The following is a 19,439-nucleotide window of genomic DNA, read 5'->3' as shown; positions in this document are numbered from 1 at the left end:
TTTGGGAAACAATTTTAATTATGATTAACTTAAAAGTCAATGTTTTTAAAGGGGGCACTTAACCGAAGGCCAGGCCCTGGGCCCATTTTCATCTTAGTCGCTGCTATTAATGCTTGGGTTTTATACAAAGCTGTAACTGGGAAGTGTATAAGTAGACGCCAATTTATTCAAGGCTTAATTGAAGAATTGCGAGAAAAATTTGTCCTCAACCGGCAGAAAAAAGGAACACTAGTATACGAAGAGACCTCTGAAAATGATGAACAACTTCAAGTTAAGCGAAAACGAGTTCGATGTCATGGTTCAAAGTGTGAGAATAAAACTCAAGATATTTGTACGAATTGCAAAGCACCCATTAATAATAATGCACAAAAATAATTGCAACAAAACTCATTACTAAATTGTGTGTTAAGTGCATACAATAAATTGGATTAAAAAAATTGTAAAACAAGTGAATAAGAAGTATTTATTTTGTGATATCTCTTTAATTTTTTAGTAAAAATTTATTCGATAAACTTATTTAAATAGAAAACTCTAATTTTCCCATTAATATATAAAGGTAAAGCTATATTTAATTTAAGGAAGAGATTTCTAAATTGGAATAATGTTTTCAATAAAATATTTCTTTTAAAAGAAAAAAAAAAGACATTTCTATTTATTGATATAAGATATTATATATTATTATATAAAAAGATATGTTTCAGCTTTCTTAGTTAAATGATAACATACGTATATTTTGATAAGGTTTATTATCTAGGGTCAGAGTGACCCGCTCCGCGATTTTTGTTATATATTAAGTTTCATCGGTACACAAATTTTTATAAACAAAAAAAAAAAAATCGAGATATCACAAACCATTATTTGAATTGTTAAAAGTACTTTTATTTTCTTTTAATGTTTTTATTCTGTTTTGTACAATCGGCTGGTGGCTGGGTCGCGTGCAAGCGATTTTCCCCTTTTTGAGTTTAAAGTCCCTTCGCAAAAGATTATTCCCCAACAGGCAGTAAATGGCTGAAGAGGAGTGATGTAATGGATGAAGAGGAGTGACGTAATGGTATGAGAGCCTATCAGAGATTGCCAGAGAGCGCTGTTTTTCTCCCTCCTTTTTTTCGTATTTTCGACACAGAGCGCGTTAGCCAGTCTCTTAACTTTTTTCCTTCCAGGTAGTAGGTGTTTTTTTTCCTAGGTAGACGCTTTAGGGCTACTAGGCCCTGGATCCAGGGACCGGATGACCGATAAGTATTAAATGAATAATTCATTTTATTTTATTGATTAGAAATCTGTCTTAAATTAACAATGTCGAAAATTGCTCTAATATTAAATTAACTTAAAATAGATACTAAAAAATCTAACTACTCCGCTAATCTTAAACCACGTGCGAGATGATTTTTTTTTAAAAAACCCAGCCAAATTTTTTATAAATTGTAAAATGTGTGAAATGTTATATGTCCATTAATATAATTTAAATTGTTATAACATTTGAATTTAATTTGAAGGAGCACCGAATTTTGAATATAATGTGTTCTAATTATTGTTTAACGAAGACACTATATTCGTATAAGTGCAAATACATTGTAATCAAGATTTAAGTTTAAATACATCTTTGTTTTTAAACGTTAATTTAGTCTTTAATTTTGACTATGTCTCATGCTGTTTCTTTGGATAGAGATAATGTAGTACACGTGCAGTCCGGTGCCATAATTCTCAAAGATCGTTAAAATCCTTCTAAAGGAAAAATTATTTCGATTAATCATGTCAATTAACATTGCTTATAATTAATTCTAGTCCAAATTGCCGTTTAACTAATCAGATTAACATTGATAATTGATCTTGAGGCACGTGGATGGCCTGCACAAGTACGTTAGAGAATAGTAATAACTGATGTTAAATGTTAGTTATTAAGGTATGAAGCTGCTAATTATTTTAACGTTAGAATAACAATGTAATTATTTTGATAATTTTAGTTATATTCCTAATTTTTGATTTAAACTCACACAACGCAAAATGATCGTTATTAAAAAATTAGTCTAAGTGCTATACGATCGAAAATCAACATGTTTGTAAAAAAATGAACCAAAAGAATTAATACATATAAATATTTAAATTATAACATTTTTAGATGATAACACTGATTGGTTATGTTTTTTAAAATTTATAAGTGATTGAATTTTTAAATTATAACACTTAAGCCTAAGATTTGATCAACAATTTTATTTAATTATACCAACAATGTAATTAAATTATAACACTATACGATCAAATGTAAATTATTATTTTATGAAAGGATTAGTGTTGATGGATAAATTCCAAAGGACATTATATGTTAAAAATGATCCATGAAATTAAAAGTAAATTATAATAATGTTTACGAACCAATATATAATTTAAATATAACCCTGGTTAGTTTAATTTTCATTAAATATAACAATATAAATTTCTTAAATTATAACACTGTAATAATAAAATTTTTTTTATAAATTATAACACTGGGTTAATTTTGTCAATGGATAATACTGAATACCAATTTTTATAAATTATAACATTTTAGGTAAATTCAAATTCCCGCGGTTTTAGTGCTAAGAGTTGCTTAAAACTGATGAAATAACTGGGAACAGAATTGTAAAAACGTCGATACTCGGTAATGTTTTGGAAATTTTATGTTGCCCAATATGCCTCACTAAAAACCTGCTCGTGAAAGAAGATTTACTTTTTGGATTGTGTTCTAACTTGACTTTCCAATGCAAGAGTTGTGAATTTAGAAAATGATTCTCTCAAAAACAAGACAAACTAAGTAGCGTGAATTTGCATATTGTTTATGGATTGAGGATTATTGGTAAAGGTTGTTCTTGAGCTAAAAAAATATGTGCTACGTTAGATATGCCAGCTTTATCTAAAGCAGCTTATCATGATTGCGGAAAAAAATAGCTACTTCAGCGACTAAAGTAGCCAACAATTGTATGAGGGAAGCTGCTGAAGAAGTAAAGCTATCTAAAAACAATTCCCAAACAATAGTTGGCTGTGGCGTGTCAATAGATGGAACATGGCAAAGAAGAGGTCACACATGTTTCAATGGTTGAGTTGCAGTTCTGTCTATTCACACGGAAAAAGTATTAGATATTGAATTGATGTCGAGATGGTGTCGCATTTGTAATAAACACAAATCTGATTGCGATGATGAAAGCTCATCACATACCTGAGGTTGTGCTTCAAGCATGGAGTCTGGTGGAACCCATCGTATTTTTGAACGCTCGATCCATAAAAATCAATTGCAATATATCGATTACTATGGCGATGAAGATTCGCAAGGACATCAGCTGCAAAGGATATATATGGTGCAGGAAGTGTAACCAAATATGAATGTATTGGCCACATTCAAAAGCTTGTTGGCAGTAGGTTACGAAAACTAAAATCAAAACCGAAGGGCCTTGGTGGTAAAAATAAACTGACAGTCAAAGTTATCGCCAAGATACAGAACTATTATGGAATTGCTATTCGTAGCAATGTCAATAATTTAGAAAGTATGCTAAGGCCTGTAATAGCTGTCTTTTTTTATTGTTGTTCAAGTGCCCAAAAAGAAATGCATGGGCAATGCCCGCCTGGCCCAGATAGTTGGTATGCTTTTTAACGCCCGAAAGCTGCCTGAACAGTGTACAAGGATAAAGGTAGTGGTTAATCCCAAGAAATTTTAAATGACATTAAACCTACTTACATGCAATTGCGTGATCAAGAGCTATTAAAAAAATGCCTGCATTGAAAGGTACAGAACAGTAATAAAAGTTTTAATTGTTGTTTATGGAATATTGTGCCTAAGAAATATTTTTGTGCAACTGCAAACATTCACATTAGGTGCTAATATTGCTGTTATGCAGTTTAATAAAGGGTTTCAAGGACTTTTAGATCTTTTCAGTGTTTTGAACATAGAACCTGGACAATGTACGATTGTTATGTACAATGACTTTGACAAAAACCGTATCAACGTGGCAAAAATACAATCGTTGCCTGTTGCGAAAATTGAGCGGGAAAAAAATCGTGCCCAAAAGAAGAAAAAATATGCTAAGACTGACAGGTCAGAGGGTATAACTTACCAAAAAGGTGGATTTTAGAAGATAGAAGGTGTAAATTTGACACATTTTAGAATATCTTTAATAGTTTTTAAGCTTGAAATGTGCAATTGTTACTTTTAAACTGATTTTTCTGAAAACTGTATTTTTTGTTAACTTTAGTTACGACAAACATTAAAAAATGTATTGCGTATATCTTCATGAAATTTGGTATGAATGTTTTTGATAGTGTTTTCTAGTGAATGATCTAAAAGAATATTATTTAAATGATTCTAAGCAAGTTTAGAGAATGTTTTTATATAAGAATAGTGAAGAAAAAAATTAAGCGAAATTTCACCAATTACCTTTAAAAAAATGCTATAAATCCTTCATGCTGTTGCAGAAAAAGAATATAATTTATAAACATCAAATAAATTGGTCCTATATTATTTGTTAAACCGAATTGGAATTGTTGTTATGGATGTTTCATTTCGAAAGATTTGAACCTTGTAAATAAATGCATGATTCTTGCTTTTGAAAACTGTATTTTACTTAACATAAGCACATTCACTTTTAAACTATGTGGGTGTTTGAAGAAATGTGTTAACCGTAGAGTAAAAGTTATACATATATAATTTATTTTGATTTAATTTAATATTTTTCAAAATAAAGTGATATCTTGCAATAATGTTGTTGAATGTAATGATGTTGCATAATCCAATTATTTAAGATACCTTCACTAGAATACAGTTATTTTTAAAAATACTATAAATAAGAAATTAACAATTTTTTTTTTAAATCTCTAACTTGTTGCTTTTCCAATTCTTTGTTTTATTTGAAATATTAAGAGCGCATTTTTTTAAAAAATATAAATATTCAAGTTGGTTGAACTTCGTAATTAAAATAAAAATACAAATTTCTTAAAAAAATATTTATTAAAATGCAAAATTGTTTGAAAAAACAAAACTAAAATACTATTTAATAATTTCGTTTTACTTTATTATATCTAATTTTTGAAAGAAATAATTTTTTTTAAATCAAAATTTTTTCAGTATTTATTTAAGTGCCTGCAGACCTGAAAGATTTAAAATCGTTTCTTGATTTTTTTTGTACAGATTATTATTGCTATAATGTTCTATTCATAAAATCATATAAATTGACTGTTGCAGAAACAGTATATAATTTATAAACATCAAATAAATTGTTCCTATATTATTTGTTATTCCGAACTGGAATTGTTGTTATGGATGTTTCATTTCTTGTAAATAAATGCATAATTCTTGTTTTTAAAAAGTGTATTTTACTTAATTTTAACATAAGCACATTCTTTTTGAAACTATATGTGTTAACCATAGGTTAAAGGTTATAAACATATAATTTACTGTGATTTAAGCAATATTTGATAATTTAATATTGATCCAGTTTTCAGTAACTCTGCCAGGGTTTAGATTATTAAGTAATACAATACCATACCAAAGGGAATTAATTTAGACAAAAAAAAGAGTCCAAGAATGTGACACAGTTACATATTAGATGTAGACGGTATGGTTCCATTAAAAATTTGAAGAAAAACATCATGAAAAGCTTGTTATATGTCGGAAACCAAGCAACTGGTAGTTAAATGTAGGCAACACAGAATTTTTTACTCCAACCTATATCAATATCTGCATTATTACGGATTATAGCGACAGCTGTGCTGATTATATGGCATGATATTAAATACAAAACATAAATTTCAACATGTTTCATATGTATTTCATAGACATATTTTGACATGTTTCATAGACGTATGTCATAATGTCGACATATATACCATGAGAAGCATTGGTAAAAGAAAAGCAGCTGCTCAAATGATTTGTGGAATCATGAACTTGCCTGCTCCACCACATAGATTCGATGAAGCTGCAAGTGAATTAGGGTCTGCAATTCAAAATGTTGCCTTGAAGAGCATGAACAATGCAGCAAGAGAAGCTGAAACTGCCAACAATTCAATTGACATTCCTGTAGCAATCGATGGTACTTGGGAAAGACAAGGACATGTGTCAATGAATCGTGCGGTTGTAGCTACAAGTGTTGATGTAGGCAAAGCGCTTGATATAGAAATATTATCAAGGTTTTGCAAGTGTAAAAATAAGTTAAAGCACGATTTCAACTGTCGAGCAAACTTTCATGGCAATAGTGGTGCCGTGGACATTTAGCTTCGATTATATTGCCTGCTTGTAAGGCAGAATGCATTTATAATGCTATTATTTCAATTTTCAGAGAAAATCGATTGACAGTTCCAAATTTGATAAGTGTTCTAATGGATTCTTGTAATACAATGCACGGGGAAAAAATGGTGTTGTAACTGTAGAGTTCGCTAGATCGAAGGGAACACCGAACCTGTAACCGTCATCGAGCACATCCTGATTTTCTTTCTGCTATCAGAAATTAGGTGTAAAGTATTTGCTACTACTACTCAGTGTGTTATATACTTTTGTATTTTAATTTATATTAAGTTAGTCACTCAGTTTTGTGACTGTATCTTTTTCCGGAAAATAAATATTTTATTTTTATCCTCTGATGTATTCATGTTGTCTTTGGTTCCCGCAAATGCGAGAACGTTATACTAGTTCCTACAAAACTAAATTTAGATACATCAATGCTCCACATTTGTAGGACTTAGATGGAAAAACATGCCATATCGCAAACAATTCCTCAAAACATATTACAGAGCCATTTTTTAAGCACTTAGAAATTTTATGTGACAACATATATTTTGATCTCAAGAATTCTGATACAAAGAGAATTAATTATATTTCCAAGTTGGTTCAGTTCTTCAGATTAAATTACTAAAACCCTTAAATAGACCTGACCATAGATGGCTCTGTACGCTTCAAGTGCTAGAGCGTCTGCAATATTTATGGGATGCTCTCATAATATTTTATTTTTCATTGGTTGGATTGGACAAAAATTGTATGAAAATAATGTTAAGGAAGTTTTTTCTAAAAGACAACTTTCTTATGAAGAAATTAAAAGTCTTCAAAACATTCAAGGTTAACTGAAAAAGAAGAATCTCATTAATGATGGGAAAAATAGCAAAAAAAGAATTATTCAAAGACTTTTTGTCGAGCAAAAAAAACATTGTTACAAATTTGTTTTTATCCAGCTGTTTTGCCCCATTTTAAGAAATTAACTGTCAAATTATTCAAATCTGATGAGTGCCTTTTACATGAACTACATGTTTAATTTGACTAAACGGTTTTTTGCCTTCTTTTTTTTAAAAAAAGCGTGAGCTTTTGTGAAATAAAGGGTTATCAAGATGTATCAAATATTATTTGCCTGATAGAACAAGTTGTAGAAAAGATACTGCCTGTGTATCAACGATTGGCGTCAACAAATATTTTGCGAAGATGCACCAAAGCAAAAACCCAAAATGCGAACGAATGTTTACATACTTGCCTATGGGCGAAATGCCCAAAAGAGGTATATGTTTGGAGAAAAATATTGGATATAACATAGGTTCACAATTGGTTAGGATTAAAAATATTTGCAATAACGTTGAAGTTTTCAGGAGGCCGTGATTAATTTTTTGAATAGTTTGAGTAATAATGATTTTTCTTGATTAAGAAAATGATTGATTATACCGGAGGCGTCGCTTTCTTTCTTTCTTTTTTTTTCTTTTAAAGTGTTTCCTTTGCATTTAGTTTGTTTGTGAAATCACTGTTTGACCGGTTTAATGTGAGTAAATAAATCGAAAAGTTCATGGCTTCCTAGGCCGGTACCCCCTGAAGACGTCGGCTTCGGTGGTCATATTTTCATTTCCATTGTATTCTTTATAGCTTCATAGGTTGTGCTAAGTCGCTTGAACTGGCTACCTACAAGTCATTTATAAAGGATACTGAATCAGCAATTATTGCTAAGAAGAAAGACCAAAATCGGGCTACTCAAAAGCAAGCAAGGCAGTCGGGCGAGTATCGTCAGAACAGAATTTCAAAAAAATATAAAGTCTTCTGAGAACAGTAAAGAATTAAAATAGATATAAACTAAATTTTCGTCGTTTAATTTGACTGCGCTGCCTCTGTAGAATGTTTCTCAGTTTTGAGTTTCTTGGTTAAGTTACCAGATGGATTCTTAAAGGCATCATCTAACATGCTAGAGAACTATTGTGTTTAAAACATCCCAAATGGAAAATACTTATCAAATGAGGGCATTGGCCAATAATTACAGGTTCTAGTGCTGAGGTAGGAAATAAAACTGTATATATATATATATATATATATATATATATATATATATATATATATATATATATATATATATATATACAGTGGAGCATCGTTTATACGACGATCACTTATACGACGTTTACATTTATACGACGTTTTAGTGTGGTCCCAAATCATTCCTATTCACTTGAATGTAAAAATATATCGTTTATACGACGCACAGAATCGGTTATACGTCGTTTTTTAGATTTTGTTCACGCTTAATGAATTTTTTATTTTTTCTTGTGTATTTTAAAAAAGGGCGGAATTTGCCAACATGAATGATACAGAAAAGGGTGCCAACAAGAATGCTGGGATGACAACCGTAATTTTTACTAGATGACTGAAAAAACTAGACAATGTTATGAGGAGGCAAAAACGAAAAATTTTGCTATTCATAGACCAATGTCCAGCGCACCCATCGATACTACTTATTTTGGAAAATGTAAAAGCTCTCTTTGTTCCTGCAAATTGCACAAGTGCGCTTCAGCCATTAGATTTGGCCATTAAAAATCTAAAATTGCATAATCGAGAGTAGTAAGTTCAACTCGCTATTTAAAGCATTGTAGAGACTATTAGCAAGAAAATATAATTAAAGGTAACATACATTCAAATTGCTCACTGCAATTTTTCTTCTTTGGTTATTTGTTTGTTTTGCTTTGTCTAATTTAGAAATTTATTTAGATCAACACGTTCAACATTAAAATTAACTGAAACCAGAGTTAGTTTCAGTTTTAGAAGTAAAAATCTATTATACGACGTTATCGTTTATACGACGTTTTTCGGTGGTCCTTTCGGCGTCGTATAAACGATGCTCCACTGTATATATATATATATATATATATATATATATATATATATATATATATATATATATATATATATATATATATATATGACTCTCCTGCAACATGCCATAATGGAAGATCTATTGACAGAAGAATTTACTCCAGGCCCTACTCCACATCTGGCAGACAGCCATTTACAGAGCCCCATATTAGATGATGAGAGAAAGCTATTTCTAGGATATTGGACAGACCCTCACACTCCCTGTCCAAAACACATATCTATCCAGGTAGATAGAATCAAGAATTTACATATCAAAGACTTAACTGGAATTAATATTAAAATTGAGACTCTATATGGGGATATATATAATCAATCCATACATAGTGAAAAGGCACCCTTTTCAAGAAATTATAATATTTCAAAGAAACAAGCTTTATTAGATATAGGGTCTATAACTAGAGGCTTAGGTTCTTCTGTCCCTACATTAAAAGACTCTTTAGACAATGTATACGAAAAGATGATGTTGGGCATTCCAGATAAAGCAATGATTCCTTTAGGATATGCCAGAGAGACCTGGAACACTATAAGAATCAATATGGCAAGAAGAAGAGCCAATCCTTCTTGGAATCCTCTTGTGATGAAAAAACATATTCCAGGAATCAAACATAAGACCATCATTATTGCCTCAGGATTTATGCTCTTATATACTAAAAATGAGTGGTGGGTGATGGACTATGAACAAGTGATGTGCATCTTGGACACTATAACCAGTAGACATTTATCTCTGCTGTATATCTCTTTAGCAAAAGAAAACAAAAATATTGAAGTGCCATCAGAAGAAATTCTAATATTATGTTATGATTGGGGCGATCAATTGCTAAAACAATTAGGAAATGTAGCATATAATCTCATCAAATACTGGGAACCATTAATTTTGGGAATGTTAATGAATAGGGTTGATACTTGGAGAATTAAAGATAATCTTGAAGCATAGTAATAAAAAACTTATCACCAAAAAAGATTAGAATATGATTTACCTAATTGTACTGTTATTAGAAGATGTGAATTATGCAATCTGACCCAACGATTAGATACAATTGAAAGTTACATAGAGTTTTCTGAGTTATTTGGAATATACAGACATTGGGGACATCCAACAGTGGACGTGAAGAAAGGATGTATTAAGGTTCAACAATATGCCACTAATAAAAAATCTCTTAACTTTGATACTTTGAAAGCTGTAACTGGACAATTCGTGCAATACTTCATAATAAGTTACACAACTCGTCACGGCCACTGGCCTCCAGTGGATCTATCAAAAGTTCCCGAAGATTCAGAGTTATACAAGATTGCCTCTGCAGGATTGACTGATTTTAGTGAGTACACAGATACAATCCAATTGTCTGAATGGGCCAATATAGATTTTAAGAAAGTTTTCGATTTCGATTATTCAGAGGATTGGATCACCATGATAGAAGACAAAGCCATCGCCCCTTATTTGAGTGAATGGAAAAGGATATATGATCCCACTCTATTGGGGGAGAGGTATGATGAAGCAAAATCAAGTCGTAGAGTTATCCTGGAATGTCTCCAAAGAGAGAAGGTAGATATTAAAGAGATATGCGAACAAATTATGAAGAATAATGTTCCTGAAGACTGGGAAATAGTTCTGTTACATGCAAAAGAGAGAATTGAATTGAATTGAATGTTGAAGTTTTATGGCACAAGATCCAAAGGAGGATATGCTGCGCCAAACAATTTGTTGAGTTAGATCTAATGGTAAATTGCACACAATAGTTTCATTGTCATAAAATAAAAAATAAAAAAACGAATAAAATTGTTTATCTCAAGACACGTATTTTTAAAAGTTCATAAAATCAATAAAAGCGTAATTCTATAAAATACACAGAAAAGGTAAAACGGTTCATGGGTAGGAAATAAGAGTGAATAAAATCAGATAAAACAGTTATATACAATATAAAATACCAATAGCTCGAAGAAATGCGAAAATGTTAGGATGATGAATATCATCTAACAAATCCTTCATACATAAAATCGTGCTATTAAAAAAGGTAAGACGATGTTGGTTAAAACAAGGACAAATGGTTAAAATGTGATGAACCGTAAGTAAAGTATTGCAAGAGTCGCATTTGGGAGGAGATTCTCCAAACAACAGATGAAGATGCGTGAGTCGAGTGTGGCCGATTCTGAGACGATTAAGCTTTACATCTGCATTACGTAAACGTAATACAGGTAAGGGGTCTATATATGGTTTGATGTTATGAAGTTTATTTTGAGTTTGAAGGTCCCAATGCTGTTGCCAAAGGGACGAGATAAGCTGTCGAACATGTAGTTTAATGTCTGAGAATGGTACAGATATTGTTAATTCAGTAGTTGCAGATCGTGCTGCAGAATCAGCCAACTCATTCCCTGGGATACCGACGTGACTCGGTATCCAGCAAAATGAAATATTAAATCCCTTCTTGTGAAGAGCGATTAATAAATGATTAATGAAGCATAAGATTGGGTGAGTATCACTGCGAAAATTTTCTAACTGGTTCAAAACGCTCTTACTATCGGAGTATATAAAATACTTTCGTTCGGAGCGTGAAGAAATCAGCCGCAATGTCAAAAGGATGGCAACAGCTTCCGCAGTGAAGACGGAACAAATATCTGGGATCTTGTAGCTATAAGTATCATCAGCGATGATGACACCACAGCCTACGTATCCCGTCGATTTTGATCCGTCAGTATATACAGGCATATACTCAAAATATTGGTGGCGATGAGAATTGAATATTTGTTGATAAATGATGGATGCAACATTAGATTTACTGTACAACTTAAAAAGGGAATAAAACTGATATGGTGAGATGATCCATGGTGGTATGAGAAGATGATCTATTGATTGTGTTGGCACCTCACAAATGTTAAATGTTTGTCTGAGAGAACGCACGCGAGCACGAAATGGACGGACATATGAAGGTTTAGCGTCATACAATCGTTCCAAGCTTGATGGAAGGACATCGTGTTTTAGAGGGTGAGATTTGCAGGATTTCACACGATAGTAATACGCTAAAGACAATTGCATGCGACGAAAATCGAGAGATGATTGGTGACAAATGACATATAAACTCTCTACTGGTGAGGTGCGGAATGCGCCACTACATATACGTAAAGCCGTATGATGCACTGTATCCAAACGTCTTAACGTGGAAGCAGTAGCAGTACCATAGACTGCACAAGCGTAATCTATACGTGATAGTATTAACGCTTTGTACAGTCTGAGTAAAGCGATACGATCCGCACCCCAAAAGGTATTCGACAAAACGCGTAATATATTCAAAGTCTTCTCGCACCGTGTTCTTAGATGTAAAATATGATTCTTGAAAGTGAGTTTCTGATGAAATATGACACCTAAAAACTTTAATTCAGATACAACGGGTATGGTGACGTTGTGAATAGATATAACTGGATCATGATGCATTCTGCGTAACCTACAAAAATGTATGCAAGAGCTTTTGCAAGGTGAAAGACTATGACCATTTTGTTCACACCATTCAACGATTTTATTCACAGTCAACTGCAGTTGACGCTCAATAACGCGCATGTCAGATCCTGTACATGACACGTTCAGATCGTCAACATACAGTGAACCAAATACGGAAGGTGGTAATACGTTTAAGATGAGCGAGACATGAATAATAAAAAGTATAACACTTAAAACACTGCCTTGTGGAACGCCTTCAGCCTGGATGAAGAGATCGGAAAATGTAGTGCCCAGTTTTACTCGAAAATACCGCTTCGACAGAAAGTTTTTGAGGAAGATGGGTAAGTTTCCACGAAGTCCCATGTCGTAAAGTGTCTTCAAAATTCCGTATCGCCATGTCCGATCGTAAGCCTTCTCAATATCGAAAAAGATAGAGACAAAATGGTTACGTCGGACAAAGGCGTTACGAATTCGTGACTCTAGAGCAACGATGTTATCAATGGTGGATCTTCCCTTACGAAAACCACTCTGGAAGTCTGGTATAAGGTGATTCCTTTCTAGGTAGTATACCAAGCGAGAGTTAACCATCCGTTCAAATGTTTTTCCAATACAGCTGGTTAAGGCTATAGGGCGATAGTTAACAGGGTCTTTCGAGTCTTTACCTGGTTTTAAGATGGGTATCACACTTGCTTCACGCCAACCAGATGGGTACGTTTGTTCCGTCCATACAGTCATTAAACAGAATGAGGACATTCAACAACGACGTCCGATCTAAGTGGCGGAGCATGTGATATGTGATGCCATCAGGACCAGGGCTTGTATTGCGAGACTGGTAAAGTGCTCGTTGCAATTCTACAAAATTAAAATTGCTGTTATAAGAGAAGAGGCGGCGAGTATTAAAGTTGATTTTATTCCTTTCGACGATCTGCTTATGTTGTTGAAATGCTGGACTATAACTCTCTAAACTAGAGACAGCAGCAAATGTCTCACCAAGCATATTACAGACATCGGCAAGAGAAGAGCAAGTGGTGCCATTTTTCTCGAATACCGGAAGGTGAGATTCACGGTATATGCCATTAGCTCTCTTGACTCTCGACCAGACTTGTCTGGGAGAAGTAGAAGATGTTATGGAAGAGACGTAACGGGACCAAGAATTTTTCTGACTATTGCGCCGGACCTTTCGTGCCATTGCTTTAGCCCGTTTAAAAGCTAAAAGGTTGGCAGTGTTAGGGTAGCGGCGGAAGATGTTCCATAAGCGTCTCTGCTCTTTATAAGCAGCTGCACAATCCTCATTCCACCACGGCTTGCGGTGGCGAGGAAGCGAACTTGACGACTTAGGAATACTTTCGTCTGCCGCTTCAAGAATTGCAGACGTAACACGATCAACAGCTACACTTATAGTATCTTGTGTGACCATATCAACCGTGATCTGAGCAAGCTGAGCAAATAGAGACCAATTAGCACGATGGTATATAAAAGTTGAGGGCCTTGGGCTCATGGGAACTGAAGCAGAATATGAAATTATGAGAGGGAAATGATCGCTGTTATGAAGATCATTACTTACTGAAAAGTTTATAAAAGGTAAGAGAGATGGTGAACATAAAGCTAAATCAATGGAATGAAAAGTTCGTGTAGGAGTATGAAAGTAAGTTTCTTCACCTTGATTAAGCAAACAGAGACTCTGGTCATGGATGAGTTGTTCAACTTTACGCCCCCGGTCATTGGAGGCAGAACTACCCCATAATTCACTATGACCATTAAAATCTCCGAGCAAAATGAAAGGCGAAGGTAACTGATCTATAAGTGAGTTTAAATCTGTTTGAGAAATGGGTGCATGAGGAGGTAAATAGACAGAGCAAACTGTGAGGAGAACATTGATGTGAATTTGAACGATGGTAGCCTGTAATGAGGTTGATAAAGTAAGATGAGTAGATGGAAATGCATTACAAGTTAAAATTGCAACACCGCCATGAGGATGATTTCCACCATCGAAATCATGCCGGGAGCAAGAATAGTTGCGCAATTTAAAATTATGAGATGACGTTAAAAGAGTTTCCTGCAGTGCAAAGCATGCAGGTTGATATTTTGAGATGATATCTTTAATATCAGAGAGCTTGTTTCTAAGGCCACGGCAGTTCCATGAAATAAAATTTATTGACATTATGAAATGGATGGATTTAGTTGTGTTTTAACGTCAAAAGTTTTCGGTTAGTCTGGTAAAAATTCATCGTCGGAAGGATGAAGAGATAATTCTACGTCTAAATCCATCTTCTGCGTAGAAGAAGTGGATTGATTGACGTATTTTGGGTCTTTCTTCTTCCGAGTTATGCCAGGTTTTTTAGTTTGAGGTATTTATGTTGTTGGAGGCTGTTTGGGGAATGGTCGGACATTTTCTGCATTATCAATTTTAGAAGTTTTCTTAGGAGGTGGAGATGTTGTCCTATTTGATGTTGATGGTGTGTTAAAATTGAATTTTGGTTTTTGGACTGTAGTCTTAGTCTGATGATGAGAGGTAGAAGGCAAAGGTGGAAGGTCCGTTTGCGTACTGACAGAGCAAAATGAAGTCTTTGCAGCAGCAGAATAGGACACACCCGGACGAGGAGTATGGGCGGTTACTATTCGGCGGGCTTCATTGAAGGTCACGTTTTGCAATACTTTGACACTTTGTATCTCTTTCTCTTGGGACCATTTTGGACAACTTCTGGAGTATGCAGGGTGAGCACCCTTGCAGTTAATGCAGAGGGGTGGCAACTCACAGGTAGTGTCATCATGGTCAGATCCAGAGCATCGAGAACAAATGGACTTGCTACGACAAGATACTTTAGAGTGTCCAAACCTTTGGCACTGAAAGCACCTTAATGGGTTTGGCACATATGGTCGTACAGGGCAGTTATGCCAGGCAAGCTTAACCGAAGATGGTAATTTCGGTGTGTCAAAAGTAAGGATCAAATGTTTCGTTGGGATGAGTTTCCCATCCCTCCTAATCTTGATCCTACGGACAGCAGTAACATGTTGGTCTGTTAAATTTTCCACAATTGTTTCCTCTGCATCATCGAGGAATTCAGATTGTGATATGACACCTCGAGAGGTGTTAAGAGTCTTATGAGGCGATACTGTCACATTGAAAGAACATATGTTGGTACAATTAGATAGAATAGTAGCTTGGTTTTGGGAGACCTCAACTAAAAGGTCACCCGAGCGTAACTTTTTCACGGAGGCTACTTCTCCCAGTACTGAGAGAAGAGCCTTGTGAATCAGAAATGGAGAGACTTTGGTAAATGAAGTGTTGGGTACTTCAGGGTTTGTGAGCGTTATGATGTAAAATCTAGCGAATTCAAACGGTGAGGAGATTGTTCCGCTGTTTTTGTTTTGGTGTGCGGAACTGAACACCTTGCTACTTTCAGCCATAGAAAATTAAAAAAAAATCATTTCGACTACCAGCGGCATCACCCACCACGGAGTCCAACCAAGGGGATGCAAGTAACAGAGTGGAATCTGTTACTTAACACCGATGCTGACCAATAGTTATACGACCTTGAGTCACCCCTGAGGCAGCCTCCACCCTTAACGAAGTGCCCAGTAGGTGACCCCGGTCTTGACCCTAGAAACAGATGACGATTGTGACCAGCCGATTGATGCACACAGGCCAATATGCACCTCCCGTTTACCTGAAGCACGGGCCAAAGCAGTGTATTGGGGTACCAACACAAAGCAGTGTATTGGGTTCCCATCTATGTCCAACACAACAGAGTGGTAATCAAACACAGATGACAAGCCCTTACCAGTAAATTTGGCAACCACGACAAGGGGGAAGAGAAAGGGGAAAGTAGGAGTAGAGGGAGAGGAAAACGAAGGGAGGACAGATCACTAGGGTACCCCGGGGCGTGACTCCCTGTGTTTACCTAAAGAAGGTAAACCCCCTCAGGGGATGCAAAAGAGAGAGAACTTAAATTGGAACCAAGACTATTTGCTATGATGGTATTGGAAATGCGTTTGTATTATTGCATCACTGAGCACAACATTGCCAAACATGTAATGCCTTATTTCCCCCAACAAACAATGACATTGGGAGAACTTGATCTGATACATAGATTAATGGTATTAACGAAGGGAGCAGACACTGAAACTCACAACATATCTGTTAATATCAATTTAGATTTTATTAAATGGAATCTTCAATTGAGATATGAAACATTAAGAGGGGTTGCATTAAAGTTAGATCAAATGTTTGACACTCCAGGATTAATGAATTACACTCATTTATTTTTTGAAGAAAGCACAATGATGTCTTCACATAGGTTTCAACCACCTGAAGGCCATTCTCCGGGAGAACACTATCCGCCGCTCTGTGCTACTGTATGGGGTAAAAAACAGAAAAAACCTCACATAGGAGGAAATGAGGGTTTAGCACAAAAACGTTGGACTCTAGACAATCTGATGATATTATTGTTCTCCTCTTTTCTAGCTCAACTACAGATGACCATAACAGGTTCAGGAGACAATAACGTTTTGAGATTAAAATTAATGAAGTTAGAAGCTCAGTTGCCTGATAAGCAGTATATGGAGAAGTATGAGAATGAAGTGATTGAGCAAATAGAGGAATTCATGAACATATTGGAGAAAGTAACTGAAGAAGTCGGTCTTCCTATAAAAAGAGAGGAGACAGGGATAAGTCAAAATGTTTTCATTTATGGGAAAGAAATCCTAGTATTCGGAGCATTTTTACCTGGAGCTTTGAAGAAGATAGGAAGAGTGTATTTTGATGTCAATGAAATCTACCCCACATGTGAGAGCAAGTTGGTAACCATCCATACCTCTTCTCAAGCAGCAGCCCAAAAAGGTGACAATCCTTTAATATCTTATGCTATAGCCCTTATTGCATCTTATTATTCCTTACTTCAAGATCTAAAAACTCCCTCATATTGGGGTGAAGCACTTATATATTCGCTACCAAAAATGGAAGAAGATGAGTTGTTAAAATTTGTCAGATTTTGCTGTTTGTATCCTAGATCTTTGGGCGGCTTTCCTGTATCAACTCTTCTATCTTATTTGTACAGGGGTCATCCTGATCCAGTGACAGAAGGATTGTCCTTTTTAAAAATATTAGGACATGAATTAAAATTGTACAAAAATGCCATGCAATATATAATCCAAGATCCAATATTCAAGAGCACCCAAGATCTTACTATGTTATTACAAGATCCAACTGCCATCAATTGGCCAAACCCTATTATTGCTGTTAATATACTTAAAAATCTATTAACAGCAACTGTTTAAAAAAAAAAAAAGCATTGGTTATACCAAGCTTATCACAGTATTTACATGGCTTAGGAGGCAACTCCTGGGAAGCCTGGGCGAAATTGACTAGTTTGTTGTCTATTTCTTTGAAACTTTTCATTTTGAATTCTAGGTCTAAATTGGGATTGTTGGTTATAACTTTGACTAGGCCGGGGAAAATTTTGATTTTGTCGAGGATTATAATTTGGATTACTTGAGTTGTTAAAGAATGGCCGCCTTGGTACCCAGCCTTGATATTGTGGTCTATACCCATTAAATTTAGACTCTGATAATTTTTCAGTTTGGGGTAAGACCGTAGGTGCATCATGAATTATTTTCGAAACAATAGTGAGCCATTCAATTGGGGTTTTAGGTTCTTTTAAAACCAAAAGTGTTCTGATTTGGTGGGGCAAACCAATAGATAGACCCTCAATTATATGTTCATTACTTAAATTTATTTTTCGACCCAACTCTACCTTTTCGGTAAAATACGAATTTAGGTCTTTAGCTTGGCCAGAAAATTTTAAATTTTGAAAATCGTTAAAGCCAAAGGGAGGTGAAAAATAATGCTCTCTAAAAATTTCAATTATTTCTTGATATGAATTACAATTAAGACAGTTATTAATATACAATTTTAAAGCTGAACTTTTAATGAATTTTTGAAAATTTCTAACTTTCCATTCGTCATTACATTTAGCATCTAGAGTTTGTTTTTCGAAATGTTTGAGCCAGGATGTGAATTGAACACCAATGTCAGGCTCAAAGACTAGTATGTCTGGTTTATCCTGTACACTTTGATCCATACTTAATTTTTGTAAATTATCACTCAATTCTTTTTCAGAATTATCTGTATTGCTTTTAGCGTTTTCATCCATGTTAAAATTGTAGTTTTTGCCACTCCGTAAGGGCATTCAAATAACCAAAATAAATTTTAACAATTAAATATAGCATTTAGAAGTAAATTAAATCTCATAGTTGCTTACTTATCGTTACCTTACGATAAACACTAAAACAAAATTTAAAAAAAAAATATTCAATTGATCATATATTACAACACATAATATAATTAAAACGAAACTAAATATCCTATAACATTTTTATGCTAATCATATTAAATCAATTTAATAAAATAAAATTCCCCAAAGAATAAGTAAATTTCAATAGCAATAAGTTTTTGAAAATGCAAAAATAAACAATCAAAATAAGAACAATGAATAATAATTAATAATCATGAAAAATTCATAATCATAAAAATTAATAATCATCATAATGAAATATCAAGAATGAGAAAAAAAAATTTCAGAATATAACCAAAATCTATTATTATTTTTGATGTTCAAGCACCAAATATTTTGATAATCAAAAAATATTTCGAAATTATTATCAAAACAAAAGCACGGATCGAAGTAAATTTTCATTATATAAATACCATTGAAGAATTTACTATTGTGGATTATCACTAAACACTGGGAATCACTGCACTATCACTAAACTGCACACGCGAATAGAATCGTAGCCACCAAGATGAACTTCTGGAAATGTAGAATCGCTGTCACTTTGAAATAGGTATGGACTCAAAAATATGGAACAGGTCTTTAG

The sequence above is a fragment of the Parasteatoda tepidariorum genome, chromosome 9 (assembly GCF_982258835.1).
Source record: "Parasteatoda tepidariorum strain Cologne lab strain chromosome 9, Ptep-v5.0, whole genome shotgun sequence".
Classification (NCBI taxonomy): Eukaryota; Metazoa; Arthropoda; class Arachnida; order Araneae; family Theridiidae; genus Parasteatoda; species Parasteatoda tepidariorum.
Note: the sequence above shows the minus strand (reverse complement) of the source record.